The sequence below is a fragment of the Eulemur rufifrons genome, chromosome 28, assembly GCF_041146395.1.
Source record: "Eulemur rufifrons isolate Redbay chromosome 28, OSU_ERuf_1, whole genome shotgun sequence".
Classification (NCBI taxonomy): Eukaryota; Metazoa; Chordata; class Mammalia; order Primates; family Lemuridae; genus Eulemur; species Eulemur rufifrons.
Window position 1 is genome coordinate 14,642,526 of NC_091010.1, and position 19,760 is coordinate 14,662,285.

General features: G+C 36.3%; 1 protein-coding gene and 1 pseudogene across 6 annotated transcripts in view; one reads left to right on the forward strand and one right to left on the reverse strand.

Annotated features, from left to right (window-relative positions):
• Positions 1 to 19,760, forward strand: part of ADK (adenosine kinase) — a 519,965-nt gene that overhangs the window by 203,659 nt on the left and 296,546 nt on the right. The window lies entirely within an intron of this gene.
• LOC138376531 (GDP-mannose 4,6 dehydratase pseudogene) lies at positions 5,253 to 6,343 on the reverse strand (annotated as a pseudogene).

Sequence of the window (19,760 nt, forward strand, 5' to 3'; positions counted from 1 at the left end):
TTCTTCCAGTAGTTTCATAGTTTCAGGTCTTACCTTTAAGTCTTTAATTGAGTTGATTTTTGTATGTGGCGAAAGATGGAGAATTAGTTTTATTCTTCTGCATGTGAATATCTACTTTCCCAGCACCATTTATTAAAGATACTGCCCTTTCCCCAATGTATGTACTTGGTGCCTTTATAAAAAATGAGGTGGCTGAAAGTGTGTGGATTTACTTCTGGGTTCTCTGTTCCATTTGTCTGTGTGTATGTTTTTATGTCAGTACCATGCTGTTTTGGTTACTATAGCTTTGTAGTATATTTCCATGAGTGTTCTCTATGCTTGTGGAAGTATGATGATGTCTGCACACTGAGGGATTAGTTATTTAGTCTTTGTAGTCTGGCTTTGTTTGTGCCTGTCCTTCTTCATAGGACCTTTCAGGGATTTTAAGCCATCTGAATATTGCATTCTTTGTGTTTTTTTTTGTTTGTTTGTTTGTTTTGCTTTTTGGTTTTTTTTTTAAAGACAGTCTTGCTCCGTTACCCAGGCTAGAGTACTATAGTGTCAGCCTCGCTCACAGCAACCTCAAGCTCCTGGGCTCAGGCAATCCTCCTGCAACCTGCAACAGGAGAGACCAGAGCTGAGACCACCGTGGGATCTGCTGTGGGACAGATGCCTGTTACGTTGGCTCAGATGGGCATGTGCCTCCCAGCAGGACCCTGCACAGACAGAATAGTTCGTTGATTGCAGTATGAGGGGCTGGAGCTGAGACTGGGCCCCCCTTGGGATCTGCTGGGGGATGGATATTGGAGACCCCCATTTCATTGGCTCAGAGGGGCAATCGTAGGAGATTTTTCATCTTCTCCTAGTAAGCAATCATTTGAGTCATTAAGTATATATAACCATACTTAATTGCATTCACACTTATACTTTCTTATTGTTATCCAATATTTGAGGAATAGGTATTTACCTTCTTTCCTTCTATGTTTAAAACCCCCCATCTATGTTTTCTTCTTGTGCCTTGAGCCTAATCTCAAATATTATCCCTTCCCTGATCTCTACTAACTGTTATAAATATGCTCCCATCCCAATATAAAATAAGAAAATGTCTCTCTAAATCTGCCTTATTTATCCTCATTCCTTTTTGGCTGAATTTCTTGACAGTTTAGTCCACAGCTCTTTATCTCTTGTCCATTCAGGTGCTCTCACCACTTCTCTGAAATCTAGCTGGCAGGAGTCACCCATGACCTTTTAGTTGCCAAATCTACTGAACACTTTTCAGGTCTTATCTTATTGGACCTATCTGTGGCATTTATTGGTGTTGATCTTAACACTTTGAAACTTTTTGTGTCTTGCTTAGCTTCTGTAATACCTCTTTCTTCAGGTTTTCCCTTTTCTCTGGTTTCTCTTCTTTTCCACAGCTGGCAATGACTCTTATACCTCTTCCAATGTTTCTTCCCTTTAAATCTTTAGCCCACTGCCATGGGGGGGGAGGGGGGTTGCGCATGCGCATGCTCTCACAGCTGCTGCTTTTTTTTTTTTTTAAACAGAGTCACTCTGTTGCCCGGGCTAGAGTGCCTTGGCGTCAAGCTCACAGCAACCTCAAACTCCTGGGCTTAAGCAATCCTTCTGCCTCAGCCTCCCGAGTAGTTGGGACTACAGGCATGCGCCACCATGCCCGGCTAATTTTTTTCTCTATATATAATTTTAGCTGTCCAGATCATTTCTTTCTATTTTTAGTAGAGACGGGGGTCTCGCTTTCGCTCAGGCTGGTCTCGAACTCCTGACCTCGAGCGATCCTCCCGCCTCGGCCTTCCAGAGTGCTAGGATTACAGGCGTGAGACACCGCACCCGGCCCTCTCACAGCTTCTTAGCAAATGAATTCTAGCACTAAGCTGGCATGGTGTCACTGGCACTATTTGTATTTTCTTCTCCTTTATCTTCCTGGGAGTCTTACAAAATCCACCCCAGTTACCGCCATTTCCCACAGTCTTTCTAGTTATCACCATTTCCCACAATCTTTATTTGTTCTTTCCTTGTTCCAATTTATTCACTTCTCTTCTCGATTACAGAACGATTTTCCTCCATTCTCCCCACAGCCAATCTGTCCCGCCTCCATTCTGTCTTCCATGAAGATTTTGAAAATCCTACTAAAAGGCAAATTTTGTCATGTTCCTAGGATGCTTCATTAGTTAACATTTAGGATAAAAACAGCCTTACCTTTAAAAATTTTTAATTGACATAAAATTAATATAACATGAAATTACTCATTTTAAAGTATACAACTCAGTGGCATTTATTGCATTCACCATGTTGTGCAACCATAATCTCTACCTAGTTCCAAGACATTTTCATCACCCCAGAGGAAAAACCGTACCCATTAAGCAGTCATTTCTCATTCTCGTCTGTCCCCAGCCCTTGGCAACCACTGATCAGATTTGTTTTTCTATGAACTTATCTATTCTGGAGGTTTCATGTACATAGAATCATTACAATGTATGACTATTTCTGTCTGGTCTTTCACTTAGAATAATGTTTTTGAGATTCATCAGTGTTGTTGCATTTATTAGCACTTCATTGCTTTTTATGGTTGAATAATATTCCATTGTATGGAAATACCACATTTGTTATCCATTCATCAGTTGATGGATATTTGGGTTGTTTCTGCCTTTTGAATATCTGTTTTTTATTCATTTGGGATGTATACCTGGGAGTGTAATTGCTAGGTCATATGGTAATTCTATATTTAAATTTTTAAGGAACTGCCAAACTGTTTCCCACAGCATCTGCAACAATTTAAATTTTCACCAGCAACATATGAGGGTTCCAGTTTGTGTACATCCTCACTAACACTTGTTATTTTCCATTTTTTTAAAATTATGTTCAACTCAGTGGATATAAAGTTGTATCTTGTTCTTGTTATGCTTTTTATTTGCCTTTCCCTAATGACTAATGACATAGTAATTCCTTTCAGGTACTTGTTGGCCATTTGTATATCTTCTTTGGAGAAATGAATATTGAACTTATTTGCCTATTTTTTTATTTGATTTTTGTTTTTAACGTAGAAATATCTTTATAATGATCAGATCCAGAACCTTAATGATTATCAAAGCAGAGCCACATTTTGACCTTTGGAAGCTCTCTATTATTACAGTCTTGGTTTTCATAATTACTTGAATATTATCAACATCTCTAGACCTTCTATACTTACAATGTAGTAAATTATCTTTTAATCTTTGTACTAAAACATTTAGTACTTTTTGAAATTTTTAATATAGAACATTCCATTTAGCAGTTCTTCATGTACTAAAATATAATTATAAAAAGGGTGTAATTTCTTTTACTAATTAACTGGCTTTCATTGGTTAACATTTAACAAATTGCTGATATTCATTTTCTTGTTTATTTTTTTATTTATTTATTTTTTTTAAATTGCTTGCTTTCTTCTTAATACCTCCCAAACAATTGCCAGGTAAACTGATATAAAAGTGTTTTTATCAGTCTTTGAAAGAAAATTTTCTTTGAGACTAAAGAGATACTGGATTGCAATCAACATTTTTAGAAATTTTATATGTAGAGAACCAAATAAAATTATAAAGCTGACATAAATATTAATGTGCTCTGAAACCCCACATTTTTTATGTTCACATATCAAAATTGGAGCATTTTAAGAAACAAGAAGAGATCTGTAATTTATATCCTGCTTTTCTGCTTACATTCTGTAGATTCTTTAAAATAGTACTCTGTAAGAAAAATTCACTCTGGAAGGCATGAAAACTGAAAATGCATTTTTATCTTTTATAAAATTATACGTTTTATTTAGTTGGTAAACCGTTGTTGCACTATGCATTCAGAAAATGTACAGCAGTGACTATTTTTAAATATGAAGAGTTTACCAATGGTTTAAATCTAAAATGTGTATCAAAGGATGCTTTAAAAATTTTTGGCCTAGGCCAGGCATGATGGCTTACGCCTGTAATCCTAGTACTCTGGGAGGCCGAGGTGGGAGGATTGCTTGAGCTCAGGAGTTGGAGACCAGTCTGAACAAGGGTGAGACCCTGACTCTACTAAAAATAGAAAAATTAGCTGGGCATCATGGCACGCACCTGTAATCTCAGCTACTTGGGAGGCTGAGACAAGAGGATTGCTTGAGCCCAGGACTTTGAGTTTGCGGTGAGCTGCGATGACAGTGCACTGTACCCGGGGTGACAGAGTGAGATTATGTCAAAAAAAAAAAAAAAAAGTATAGTTTTCTGTACTAGCCACAAAAAAATTTGAAATTGAAATTTAATAAAAGCAATGTTTGCCATAGCATCGATAATACAAAATACTTAAGGACTAATCTGACAAAAGATATGTAAGACTATTACTCTGAAAACTGTACAACATTATTGAATGAAATTAAGTGGACAGATTTCTTACATATGACACCAATAGAATGATTCATTAAAAATTAATTGTTTATCAGCTACATACATAGGAAAAATTTTACATCTTAAATATATAATTTTGTGTAATTTAAACCTCTATTAAAACAAATTGTGGAAACTGGGAAACTGTAGAAATCAGCTGTAGAAACTCATCTGCCCAAGTGCTTTTCCTCATGAAACCATTGTCATTCATACTTACATTTTCTCACACAGAATATTAAATGGATGTTTATTTTAGGGTCGGTGTATAATAAAAATCAACAAATTTTGCTGCTTCTTCAAAAAGTTAAATTAGTGTTTTTCTAATACCAGCACAGGATTGTGAAGAATACAGTGAGTGCCAGTATAGCTTCATTCCATTGCCTTCTTCCTTCCTTAGGCACCAGCAGTTTTACCGACCATTAAATTTGAAGTGTGAAAGCAAATGTCAACACAGTGGAAAAATTCAAATCACTTTTTTTTTTCACTAGTTCACAGAAAGGCCATTTTTAATAAGAAAAGAAGAAAACAATTTGAAGGCCCCACAATTTATTGTCTAATGACATAATTTCAAATAAAGTGAGTGTGATTAATACATCTTGATTTCCCAAAACCATTCAGAGGAGGCTTCACCAAAAGCAAAGCAGCCTGAACCACAGAGTGTCACATCCTGGCTGCTACAAACTTCAGCGGTCCCAGCTCGGGGTGGCTGGGACAACGCAGTGGCGGTGGGGGTCATGGGGAACCGACGGTCCGTGAGCCCCTCGTGGGGACCGCAGGCCGGAAGGCGGTGTTGGGCTCTGCAGCCGCGCCCAGGCGTTGATCCTCCTGAGCTACATGTCGGGCCGCACCGTCTCCCTCACCGGCTCACCAAAAGCGACTCCACCCCCACCCCAACCCCCACACCCACCAGGGTTTCCAGTTCAACTTCTGTTTCGCTTTGGTTCAATCTCCCTGCAGAAAGTCTACTTCAGTTGGTCGGTAGCATTTGAGATCCACAGTCACATGAATTTTGCCGGTCTCTTTACATCTGCCCACTTCATTTTCATTCTTTCCTTCCTACACTATGGTTTTTCCAATGTGCAAGAATGATTTCTTGACAAACTCCCAAACACTATGGACTTCCCCAGTAGCTATGACAAAGTCTTCCGGCTCATAATTCTGCAACATCAGCCACATCACCTCCAGTCCTTGGCACGGCCCCAATCTCATTTGGCATCCAGATCTCCCACACTGAAGTATTCCAGTTGTCCAAGGTAAATCTTAGCTACTGACCGGCTAATTATTCAAGTAACAAAATTAGCTCGTCAGGGATTCTAATGATCGAAGAGAATAACATTCACTGCGAAAATATTATATGCCTCACAAAGTTTACCACAATCCAGTAGGCATAAAGTTTTGCTTACCCATATGGTGACTGGGGGTAGAAAGGGGTGGTCTCCTTCTGGGTATTTCTTGTACTTTCCCATAAAGTTCACTTGTTGATGTTGGTAGAACTTCACAGAGTTGGTAAGGCCACAAGTCTTAACTGCATCCAGAAGCTGTAAAGTACCAATGCCGTCAACATCCACAGTATACTCAGCTCTAAGTCAAAGGACATTTTGACGTGGTTCTGGGCTCCCAAATTATAGATCTCTGTAGGCTTTACTTAATTAATGATCTTCACAAGGCAGGTACTGTTGGTGAGATCACCATAGTGCAATTGCATGTCTTTAGGATTCAAAAACATACTTCCTTCAATATGAGCCTGGGGATTCTCATACAGATGTTCAGTTCGACCTGTATTGAATGAACTGGATCGCCGTACAGTTCCGTGGACATCATAGCCTTTCTCGAGCAGGAACCCGGCCAAATATGAACCATCCTGGCCGGTGATGCCAGTAATGAGCGCCACCTTCCTGAGCTTGTCCGTCTCGCCGTCCCCGGGCACTAGGGCAGCACACCGGCGTGTGTGCCATGTCCTGGCAGGCTGGGGCGCGGCCGCAGGCAGGGTGGAGCATCGTGCAGGTGGCGTCGCCCGCAGGAACGTGGGCGTGTGCGGGCATGGAGCCGTGGAGCCAGGCTGCAGGCAGAGGGAGAGCGCACCCTGGAGGCCAGCCGCCACAATCTGATGGGGGTGCACAGGAGGGAGGACCTGGTGCGGGCAGAAGTGGGCCCGGCAGCCACAATAACATCTTAATATTATTGTGAAAACTGAATTGACCATGTGAATCCTCTGACAAGTTCTCGGCGTCTTTCAGGGATCTACAGACCCCTCTTTGAGAATCGCTGGTTCCCGATGCTGTTTCTCTATTCCGGACCTCTATCTGGAACTATTAAACACAAACTCTTATTTCCAATGTTCTAGTAGATACCTTTATCTGAATATCCTCATAATTCCGTATGTTTAAACTCATCTCACCTGTCTCTGGTTTTTCACATTGTACTTGCTCCTCTGTTCTTATATTATCCTTCTCCATTAATGACATAACCATCCATCAGTCATCCAATTAGAGATACTATAGTTATATTCTCAACCTTCACTTTCCCTCACTTGCCATACCTTCTCAGTCCCAGTACTTGTCAATTTTGCCTCCAAAAAATGCTTCTTCAATCTATTTCATTCTTTCCTTAGAATTCTTAAGGCTGAGATCCTCATCTCTCTGCTGTAACACTACATAGCCTGGTAATTGGTCTTTCTGTGTGTCCTGTCTTGTCTTCTCTTCTTGACAATAACTGTGAAATGTCTTGGCTTTTACTGTACTTGCAAGCTAACAAATTAGACTGCCACAGTTTCATAGGTGCTGACAGAAGACAAGAACTTCTTGGGTTAGAGACAAAGGGATTTATTTCTCCAGGCAGAGCAGGCAGTGTAAGGCTTCATTATCCCATAGGGTTCTAATTGCTTCTGCAGTCATTAGGGGCATTTTGTTGGTGGGCCCAGGTGGAAGCTATGCTCGGAGTTTGCATCACAATTGAGGAATCCCAAACTTAGGAAACTCCAGTCTTCTAAAGGAGTTCTTTGAAATCTGCCTATCCCTTACTCTGAGGGAGATGCTGTCTTTCTCTTCTAAGACTTTTTGCTATATAAACATTCTTAAAATAGTTGAGAACAAAATCCGATACAAGTCCTGCAAAGACATGAGAGACCCATTAGAGAATTGTCTCCCAACAAATTTTTTTTGGGTTAGCTTTTCTGTACATTGTTGCCAAATTATCTTTCTGAAATAGGGATCTATCATGTAACTCTCTGATCCCAGCCTGTGTTTTGATGTCATGCACCATTAGTTCTTCATAAAATATGCTAGTATGGACCCCATGTTTTACTAATTCCCTGAGAAAGCCATGACCATAGTATCCCTCTGTGTTTTTGCACATATAAGTTTCTCTGTGTATAATTCACTTTATTTTTCTTGTTCTCAGCCTGATAAAATCTTCAACCTTCAAGAACCAGCATATGTATCATTTTCTCTTTGACCTTATCATTATGCCCCATACTCCTTAGTGCTTTCAGAATATTTTGTCCATACCTATAGTATAACTCTCCCTGTACTTTGTTTTCATCCTCCTCCACTAGACTGTGAACAACTCAAAGCTTTATTTGTGTTTGTATTCCCTCACAGAGTACTTTAGATCTAATAAGAGTTTAATAGAGTTTATTGTATTAACAAGTGTCTAATTCCATTGTGGGTACCCAGTAACATTTTTATTTTGATGATGTTATAATTGAAATACTAATCAGATTCTCAAACTTTCTGCATGTAAATCTTTTTCCTGAAAGAACTCTATACATTTTAATTATCTATAAAAACTAAATTACCAATATTGTTTCTAGGTGTCTGTTGACAGATTTACAAAAAAGATATGTTACCACCTCCATAATTGATACTGTCATTCTGCTTTTTTCCTGTTTGAAAATGACATCTTTGTCAGATTAAAAAATGGTTTCTCATTATTTTAATTTGTAGTTCTTCAGTTACTGTGCTAAGAATATATATGTTTATTGTCCATTGCTGTTCATATAATTGAGTTTCTTTTAAAAAAAAATTATAGTTTTGCAAGAATAGATACAGGCAGGCTAAAATGTGAGCTCTCCAGGGTGTGAATATATCTGGGAAATTGTCCTTTGATTCCTTTGTCCTCACAATCAGCTCTCCGGACTGTGATACAGTTGTTACCACATATTTACACCTGCTGGATAGGCAGGCTCAAAGCTATAATCTCTTATTAGAGTCAGTCAGGAGGGGCCAGAATGGCATAAGCACCTCATCATCACCATGAGAGTGGCAAAGAGAATGTCTTGAAAGACTTTATGGCATCCTCACTTTGAACAGGAAATTATGTCAACGGGGGCGTCCTTAATACAGATGTGATAGCCAGTGAAGATTGCTCTTCTGTTTGTACAGTGCTACTGATATTCTTACTATGTTCACCCTCTCTGCATTTTCAATGCTTGCATTCTTTACTTAGATTGAAAGGGGTATTATCATTGCCTATGTTTGTGGGTATCACTCCATCAGTCACCACCATCCTTTTGACAACCTTGCAAATATTTTTCTTACTGATTTTTGAGAGTGCTTCCTACAGTAAGGGTACTGATAATCCCTGTTCCCCTATGTGCGTGCACACACACACACGCACACATTTTTTCTCGCTTGCTCCCTCTTTCTCTCTCCCCGCACCCCCCCTTGCTGTTTCCGCAACAGGTTGGAGTATCCATTATCAGAAATGCTTGGGACCAGTTAGGATTTAGAACTTTTTTCAGATTTTGGAATATTTGCATTATATACTTACTGATTGATCATCTCTCATCTGAAAATCTGGAATCTAAAATGCTCCAATGAGGACTTTGAGAGTCATGTCAGTGCTCAAAAAGTTTTGGATTTTGGAGCATTTTGGATTACAGATGCTCAGCCTATATTGATCTTAAATTCTGGTCAAAGCTATCAGTATTTTTCTGTATGGTATTTGGTGTTTGTGACATAATTATGAAATCTTTCTCTGTTTTACAGTTAAAATAAGTAGCTGAATTTTCTAATACCTTTCTGGTTTTATTTTCAATATTTTTGGTTAAAGTGTGAAAGGGAAAACTTTTTCCCAAAATGGCTATATATTTATCCCAGTTCAATGTGCTAATTCCCTCTTTTCCATTTCCATGAAATGTCATCTTTATCCTATACTATATTACCATAGGTACTTGGTGTGTTCAAACTCTATTTTTTTCTGTTGATCTCTGTACTAGTACCAATTCTTTTAATTACAGTTGCCAAATGATACATTTTAATACCTGCTGGTAAAATCTTCCCCGCACACCCATCTTTTTCAGAATGTGTTTTCTTATTATTCTTCCAGGTGAATTTAAAATTTATATTGATGTTTTCAAAATATCACATTGGAGTTTATAGGTTTTTGGGCGAGAAATAACATTTTTATAATAATTTTTTAAAGTAAATGTTTGTCTTTTGTCCTACATCAAGATTTTCCATTTTTATTACTTTATAACTTTTTATTATAGAAAATTTCAAACCTACACAAGTATGAAATTTCAAACCTACACAGAAGTAGAGAGAACAGTAGGTATAATGAACTCCATGTACTCATTATCTAGTTATTGGCTTCAATAATTATTCACATTTCCCATACTTGATTTATGTATCTCTCCTGTGAAGCAAATCCCAGATATCATTTCATCTATAAATCCTTCAGATTGCCTAAGCATGACACTTTTAAAATATCTACCATGATATCCACAATTCCAGTATCTTAATGCTATTTAATATCTAATTTAGATTCACATTTTCATAATTGTTTCAAAAATATCCTTTTAGGATAGGTTTATTTGGATCAGTATCTCAACAAGAATTCAAACATCTCATTTGTACCTTGTGCGTTTTAGTAATACTTTTTTAAGTGTCATTGACTTTATTTTTTTTTAACAGTAATTAGGTTATTTGTCCGGTAGAGTATATCACTTTCTGAATTGGTCAGTTGCTTCATATTTAGTGTTTGCTGATAGAGCTAGAGGTTTGATTAGATTCAGGTTTCATTTCTTTAGGCAAGAATCTTCTAAAAATGATGCTGTATCTTTTCCTTTTTATCTCATCCATGACCCATCATATCTGTTTGTTCTGCTTTTAATGATGCTGAGATTAATCAGTGGGTTCAAGTGTGGTTTCTTTGGGGTGGCATTGTATATAGAATTTTTTTCTTACTGTTTTTCTACTGGTTATTGGTATATGAGAAAGTTTTTAAAGCATGTGTTGTAGTAACTGGACATCCTACCAAACTCTCTTTAATATTTCTAATAGTTTTTTCATTGATTCTCTTCAGTAACCATTACAGAATAGTGGTTCAAACTTGAGCTTTGGTGGTAGAGTATCTAGGATTAAATCCTAAGATGGTTGCTTAGCCTTTCTGTGCCTCAGGTTTTATATCTGTGAAATGTAGATCATGTACCTAGCTCATAGGGTTTATAATGAAGATTGAGTTATTTCCAATAATATAGAGAAAGTGCATGTTCGTTTTTAATTTTCCTGTATCTTTTGCAGATTGTGGTTTTATGCTTTTACCTTTTTAATATTTTTAGTCCTGTATTTAATTTTAGGATATAATTATATAGGCCATAACAGTGTTAAAAAATGACAGTGATAGCTTGCATCCTGCAGTAAAAGTAATGGCTAACATTTATTGTAGTATTATTCTTGTATAACAGTTGTTTTAGTAGTATGTTTTGAATATTATCAAAATAAATTTTTGTTATCTATTGAGATAATCAAGTAATTTCTCTCCATTGATCTGTTAATAAGATACAGTTTATCAGATACTTACTATCTCCTAGGTGTCAGGTGCTGGGATGCATTAATTAGAACAGTGTTTGTGGCATTGGGAATGTCGGACAGAAGGAGCATTTTACAATTTTAAACAGAGTTTTATTGAGAAGATGAGATTTAAGTAAAGACTTTCAAGATTAGTAAGGATCTTGGCTGTCTGGGGGAAATCCAGTCCAGTTGAGGGATCGGTACTTGCTAAGGGAGAGCATGTTTGGCATGTTTCGAAATCGTATAAGGAGTTAAGAGTGTTTGGAGCAGAATAATGGAGAATAGTAGGAGGTGAGGTTAGAGAGGCATAGGTGGTAAAGGAGAGTGGCTTGAACCTGTAGGGCCTCATAGACTATTGTAAGGATTTTTGCTTCCTCTTGAGTGATATGGGGAGCATTGCAGGGGTTTGAGCAAGGGAATGATATGCTCTGACTTAACATTTTGAAAGGATAGCTCTATGTGCAAGGAGATTAGGAAACTACTGCAATAGTCTGATGAAGAAGTTATGGTATCTCGGATGGGTAGTAGCAGTGGAATTAGTGAAAAATGGTTGAAATCTGGAAATAGTTTGAGGATAGAGCTAGTAGGTTTTTCCAATGGTCTCGATGTAGAATGTGAATGACACCCTCCCCTCCTAAATGGTCTTGTTGCTTCTCTTCTAATCCTAATATACATTATACACAGTAGCAAAAGTGATCCTATTTACATTTGATAATTTCACTTTCTTTTTTTAAATCCTTCAGTGGCGTACTATTACACTCTGAATAAAATTTATTCTCCTTACTTTAGCTAACGAGCCCTGTATAATCTAGCACCTGCATTTTTCCCTAACCATTTCCATCTCCCTCAGTGAGCTCCCAGCCATATTGGTGTTCAATTATTTTAATATGCCAAAGTCTTTCCTGCCTCAGAAGCTTTTCACTTGCTCATCCCTCTGTTGGGAAAGTTCCCTAAACCCCAAGTTCACCTTTTGCCTGACAAGCTCATTTGCATATTTTATATCTCAAATGTCCTTAGGCCTATTTAAAATAGATTCTTTCCTTGTCCCTTTCCCACCCTTCACCCTTCTCAGCCATTTTTTTTCCTTCATAGCATTTCTTATAATTACATAATTTATTTCTTTGTTTAATGTTTTTGTTTTGTTTGCTATGCATTTTGTTTTGTTTTGTTTAGAATCTCCATGAGGTGGGGATCATTCCTGACTTACTGAAGTTTGTGTTCCAGTAACAGCATGGGTGCCCGGCCCTTAGAACCATCTCAGTAAATGTTATTAGATTGGATTGAGTGACTAAATTAATGAACGAATGAACAAACAAAATATTTACGTTATATGCTAGAGTAGCAGTCCTGGACATTATACCTTAGGTTTCAGTTCAACTTTGTTATTTTGATATTCTCTTTCTTTAATCAGCCATTGCATATTGCTTATTTGAAGATAGTCATAAGTGATTCTGTATCAATAGAAGAATATTTCTTTGTTGAAATTCACTTGGTCATTAGCATCTAGGCAAATCCTTAAATTTCAGGGGATAACTATATGCATACAGTCATACTCCCTGTCAGGAAGACATGTCAAAGGAAACATGAAACAGTAGCTTTAAAGAGGTCTTTCCCTTCACCCCGTTTTTTCTTTGAAGCTGTTATCCTAAAGGAAGAAAGGGAAAAAGAGAATTCTATGGTGTGAGTTCAAGTTTACTAGTGCAAGTGTAATTTAAGGAAGGGCCCTGTTACCATGACAACAAATGCATGAATTTCAAGTGGAAAATTTTCAGTGTATGGGACTAATAAGATTGTAGCATCAATATTCTCTCTGATACAGAGTTGTTCTTTGTCAAGTTAAAAAAAAATATTCTGGAAATGCCTGTTAAAATTAATTTTTAAATGTTTATATGATATTGTTTTCAAATTGTTTATTATAACTTCAAATTATGCTGAAGAACATGCTTTCATAGATCTATCATGCAGAAAGCTGAGCATTTGAATTGACATTAAAAACTACTTTTCTAATATATACTGGATCTCTGCTAAATAGTAAATAAAATGGTAAATAGTTTAATGTATTAGGAGTTCTTGACAATAGAAGACGACCTGCCACTTTACGATTCCTTTGCCTTAAATGCTTTGTAACTCCAGTAGAGGAAAGCTGTTAAGCTTTAAGTGCTCTGTCTTATTTGCAGGCTTTTATAGTAGAAGAGAACAGCAGTCAGCAATGATGATGGAAAACGATGGCAGGTAGACTTAAAACACCATAAAGCACAGACGATTGTGTGTAATGCCTTGAATTGAATCCTTTTTGAATGAAATGATCAGCCATATGTGCCACCCTTATGGACCCTGTAAGAAGAAAAGAAGAAATGTGCCCTAATGCTAACTGTGCATGAAATTGCAGTGTTAGGAGATATTGACCAGATGTTTCAATCTCAACAAATAGCTTGTTATGTGACTGAGTGAAAATATCTTTGCTGCTTTGATCACATACACCTTGAAGGAAGGGGTAATTTAATAGAGGCTGTCATAGTTCATCATCGTCAATAAACTTTGACTTGACCTTTGCCTTATGTTTTTGATGTTGCCGCTGATAGGTGTTGATGGGCAGATATTTACTGCCTTGAGGGATTTTGCTTTTTATAAAGTGTATGCTAGAAATAGTAAAGGAGAAGGATTTTTCTCAGTTCTTTTCTTGCTGTTTGGTTATTAGTTGGCATGCTTCTCTGCAGATTTTGTAGAATTTCTGAGCAAATGCATCTAAGTGACATTCTTACTTCTAAAGACCACTGTGGTTTTTGTCTAAAGGTTTCTTCCTTTCCTCACTTTTCTGTCTCAGTTTTCATTTGCCGCAATAAACTTTCATGGTGACTCTTTTCTTATTTTATATAAAATATATTCTTCTGTTTTTTCATAACCGAAAGTGATAAATATCTTAGAACATCACCATGATTTCCTAATTTTTCATAATTGAGGACAATAATACCTAGAGATTAACTTACTCATACAGGGTCACAGAGTTACTCCTTTCCAGGCCAGCCCTGTATCTAGGTCTGATGACACTTCCATTATGCTTTTCTTTACTTGCCTGTTATTCCCATATCTAGAGTAATGATTAAGACAAAACCTTCTAAAATCAGATGCCTTGCTGTGGCTTACCTTCTCTGATTCCTTACCTGTAAAATTGAAATGAGATTACATAGTAGATAAAGCATAATGCCCACCATATAGTACATACTCAGTAATTTAACTCTTTACTGTTGTTTTAACTCATATTTGGCTAATCAGTGTTTTTTAGCTGAACCTTTGGTTTATATTTGGTTTTAGCACAATTTTTCTTAAGTTACCAGGGGAAAATATTGGAATATATGGGGAAATATATGATTTTTAAAATTATTTCAAAATTATGATAAATATATGGATAAAGAAAGAGGTCCTTTAAACTCCAGAGCAGCTATTACTAACATTTCCTTTAAAATTGCTTGAGTGTACTACTGTATATATTTACAACACTATTTAAGGGAATTTAACAATTTCAATTAATGTTAATAAAAATGCTATATTGAATTCTGATTCTCAAGACATTTTCTAGAAGGTTCTCTAAAAAGATCTGATTTCTCCTTAAGAGATCCTTGTTTATTCCAACCTAAAAGAAAGACTTACTTCATTATACATAAACAAGAAACTAAAAGCAAAAGTAGACATGATTTTTAAAATCTTGGGAGAACATAGAAGTGTAGGATGTATACTGTCCATTTTATAGAAATCTTGTTTCTTAAAGCCTTCTGGTGAAAGAGTGAATAAAATCGTGAAGCCTATTATAACATTAAATCAGGTGCTGTGTTATTTTTTCATTCCCTAGTTTTGGAGATATTTGCAGATAAATCCGGGCTATTTTTAACCTATGTTTGTTACTCTTAAGAAAATTCAGTGAAAGTTTCAGATAATGTAAGTTGTTTTTAAAATCACAACTTATATAAGTATTTTAAAATTTGGGTAAATATCTTTGGATTAAATGAGTTTCTTGCTTAATATGATGCAGTCCTATAACATTGTTGCTCTTTCGCTTAAAAAGAAAAAGCCTTCTTTGTAGAGACAGGATCTTCCTAAGGGGGGAAAAAAAAAAGAATACAAAAAATAAAAATAAAATAAAAAGACTTCCTCATTGGCTATACCTGGGTTCTGTCTATACTCTTCCCCTACCTCCCTTTGGTGTGGGTAGCCTAGACCTTTTTAGTAATCTCATAAAATCTGTGAATCCTCTCCTGAAAAATATCAAAGTTTCCTACAATTTCAGGAAGTTCATTGATTTTCCCTTTTTCCCACACCCTGCCATGATAGGGGCCCTTGGACTTCAGGCAGGCTACAAATCTCGGAAAATAAAATTCATACTCCTTAATATTCTAGATATTTAACAATTTGCCTTAGAAATAACAATAGTGTAAATGATACTGATACAATAATTATAGTAGTAGTAATCATAATAATTAAAATTTATTCTGTGCCAACCTTATGCCAGGTTCTAATGCTACACCTTCAAGTTGTATTAATGGTTATACTATGAATGATATCTCCAAATAGAATATATTCAGTATACTTTTACTGTGTGCTTTAGAAAATACTGTATGTTTTAGAATACAGATTTAACTAAGAGATTATAATATAAGCATTTGAGTATAAGAGCTTTTCTTAATTCACTTTGTATTCAAAAGAACCTGAATTCTTTTTGGAATGCTGAACTTACTTTTAGTTTCCTAATTTCAATAGTATCTCTCTCTTTTTCTCTCTTTTTTTTCCTTCTGGGTCTCTCTGCCATTTTTCTTCCTCTCAAAATATAAAAATTAGCTATCCCACTCAAGACTCACATGTCCTCTAATTCCTACTTGCAGTTGTAGGGGAGGAATAATCTTTTCCTTCTAAGTTCTCAGCTATAAGGCCCTTGTAACAGATGACAGATACACAAAAGAAAAGCACACAAATTTATAGCAGTAAGTTTTATGTGATATGGAGCCTTCTTAAGGAAATGAAGGTCTGAAGAAATAGTTAAACCTGAGTGTTTTTTATACTAGGTTTGATGAATAGTAGAGAATTAGGGGAAAATGTGATAGGACAAAAAGGGGTATGAGCTAAGAGTAGTAAACTGGGGGAAACTTAGCAGGGCCTGTTTGGTAGGATTCATCTCAGTGTCCCTCCTTCTTCAGAGATAAGGATGTTCCTTTCTCCATGCTCTCACATGAAGATCTTATGACCTGCTTTGGGGGATGGATATCAGAAAGTCCTTCCTGTACCTGATGTTTCTCAAATTCCTTCAGCTGAAAATATTCAGTATGTAAAATGCCATATTTGGGGTAACATGTCTTTATCCCTGTTGTAGTTAAGTGTCAGCTTGGATGCAGTTTCTCATATTTATCTTAGAAAGTCTTCTTTGCCCACTCCCCAAAGTATGAATTAGGTGTTACCACCATGTGCTGCAATAGCTCCTTCATCTCTTATAATAGTAATATACTTTTGTCTGTAATTTTTATGTACCCTAAAATTGTAAGCTTTATGTAGAGTCAACCATGGGTTTCCTGTCATTCATTTATTTAACAAATGTTTATTAAGTGCATAGAATATAGCAGGTACTCTTCTAGATTTGGAAACATACCCTACAACTCTTCCAGAAAAGCCAAAAAAACAGTTGGTTGAACAAGAAATTACAGTTAAGTGGAATTAATTTTATGATAGGAATGATATAGTTTTCTATGCTAGTACAGAACATGGGCATATAGTCTAGAGTTCGGGAAACGTTTGCCTAAGAGTGTGAGACCTGAAACCTAAGTATAAAGCTAGAAAGAACACAGAGAGATAGAATGAAGTATCCATTGTACTGGAAGATTGCATTCAAGAGTGCTAATGCCTTAGGATGCACTTAGAGAGGAAGTTAATGGTTCAATCATAAAGTTGTTTATGTTTGAATTTTGCTTAAGAGATTTGGGTAACTATTGAAGGACATTTTAGGACAAGTGAATTGGAGGAAAACAGAACTAAAAGCAGGGAGTTGAGTTAGGATGCTTTCGCAAACGGTTGCATGAGTGGGAGGATGAGATGAGGGAGAGAGTGGGGAATGACTGCCAATGGGTACGAGTTTCTTTTTAAGATAATGAAAATGTCTTGGAATTAGATAGTGGTGATGGTTGTATAACCATATGGAAGCAACTGAGTTATACATTTTGAAGTGGTGAATTATATGGTATATGAATATATTTCAATAAAAAAAATTAAAAGAAGCTTTTACAGCAGTCTAATTGAGAGAAGATGGTGGCCTGCACTAAAATGGTGATAATGGAGATCTAAGTAGAAATACGTGGATGTAATAGGCAAAATAGAGTTGAGTAGGTATTTGGATATCAGGTTAGTCCTTGAAGATATGTCTAAGCTAAAAACAGAGATGAGGGGTCTTAGCATATAGATGGTAATTGAAACCAGATCATATCCAGAGAAGCTGTATAGGGTGAGAAGAACAGGTAATCCTTTGATCCAAGCATGAGGAACACTATGGGATGGGGAGAGGAAAAGAAGCCTACAAAAAAGATAGAGAAAATCTGCTTTATCCATTATTTAATACAATAATGTCCTACAAAAATAGTAGGTGCTGAAAAGATATTGATGGACTAAATTGAATGAATATAGACTAAAAATCCTTCTTTTATCATATTTCAGTGCCCTGTTATTATCATCACTATCATCTGTGCTCTGTAACAGGCACTGCCTTAGGCACTTTGCTTGCATTATCTTATTCAGTCTTCACAATCATTCTGCAAGAAATACAATCTCTGAAAGAGGCTAGATGAACTTTTATATATCTGAGTCTAAAGTTTATGTGTTTTTTCTACTAAGCCAAAGTTTCCCAAAATCTGTTGTGAGAAAAAGATGTTAGCAGGTACTTACTAACCAAAATAACAAAAGGACCATTATTGGGGAAATAATGGGATTATTAGAAATCAGTTTTTATTAATGGGATGCTTGCCAACAGAGGCACTGGGTGGTTTTTCAGGAAAGAAAGATATCAATAATATACTAGTTATTGAACGAGAATGGATTCTTAATATTTATGAAAATCTCATGTTTCACCTTGTCTCACTTGGTGGTATTATAATTATCTGAGAGTCAGTCCTTTAAGCTATGTGATATATCCTATTTTCCTAATCAATCTACTTCAATTTTGATTTCCTCATCACCCTTTGCAGTCTACTTATTGCGGTTATTTTCCAGTTTTGACATTTAATTTTTTTTACTTGTGTGTTTCCATTTTCCTGAAAGGCCTCATTGGGTTTTCTGGTATACACTTTCACGTCTTTGGCTTATCTTGCAACTATTTTAGTATCTAGGTGTCATTCTTTATCATTCTATTATGAATTAAATGAAAATATATGGCATTATCTTAGAAGTGACTGGCTTTTGGACATCATTGTCAGTTATATTGTCTTAAATGTTGTATTTAGGTGATGAAAAGGAAATTCATGTTGAGGATGAAGTTAATAGAAATCTTTCCATATGTTGTTAAAGACTCTTGAGGTGAAGTTTAATAAGTCAGTTATTTATCCCCTGTTTAAATTCAGTTGTAAATTCAGTTCTGGTTTCTTACCTTAATGAGACATCATTTCTTACCATTATACTCCTTTGCCCAGAAACCTTCATGTGCTCCCTTCTACTTACAGAATGCTTCCTAAACTTCTTAAAGTGGCATTTAATGATCTGGCCTACATCCTACTAATAGGAAAGGTGTAGGCCTTCCCCCCCTCTTCCCTCCCACGTAATTACTCTGTTATTATACTCCTAATAGTAATTTCTTTCTTTTTTTTTTCATTGTTTTTGTTAACACTATACTCTTGTTTCCCAAACTGTGCACTAAGTCCCCTTGGGGTACTGTAGCAAACCCACATGGAGTCTACAGGATATTTTAAATTTTCAAGGGAAACACAGTGACATCTATCAGACAGCTTGAACCACTAACTCTAGTTATTTCAGTTTTAACATTAGATTACTACTTTGCTTTCAGTGACATTATATATTTTGTAAAACCAGGTTTTGAGCAGTTTCTGTGCTAAAAAGCAAATACTGCACAAAAATCAATGTCAAACAGGAAATGAGGATGGTGGTGACCAGTCTGGTTCCAGGGTTTGAGAATTTTGCTGTGTCCAACAGGCACTAAATTGTTAGGAAATAAATGCTTTTGGCTGGAACTAATTATTTAATAAATGGAATTTCTTTTGTCCTACAGGCACCGTGTTAAAATTCTTAAGACAGGAAAGGAGTCATGTGCTACATTGTATTCCTCCACTTTCTGGTTCATAACCAATTGAAAATCATACTTATCATTCAAAGACCACTTGATAATATGATCTATCTTTGGAGGCCTTTTCTGATTCCCTCAGCTACAATTAATCTTCCTCATGGGTATTTCCTAGTAACACTCTTCCTTTATTATTGCTATTTAAGTTAAAACAAACTAATTCAGGTATTTATTTGAAGTTACCAATTATGGTTGTGGTTTTCCTATTCTCCCATTAGACATAGTTACTTAAAGTGTAGTGAGAGCCCTTTCATTCTC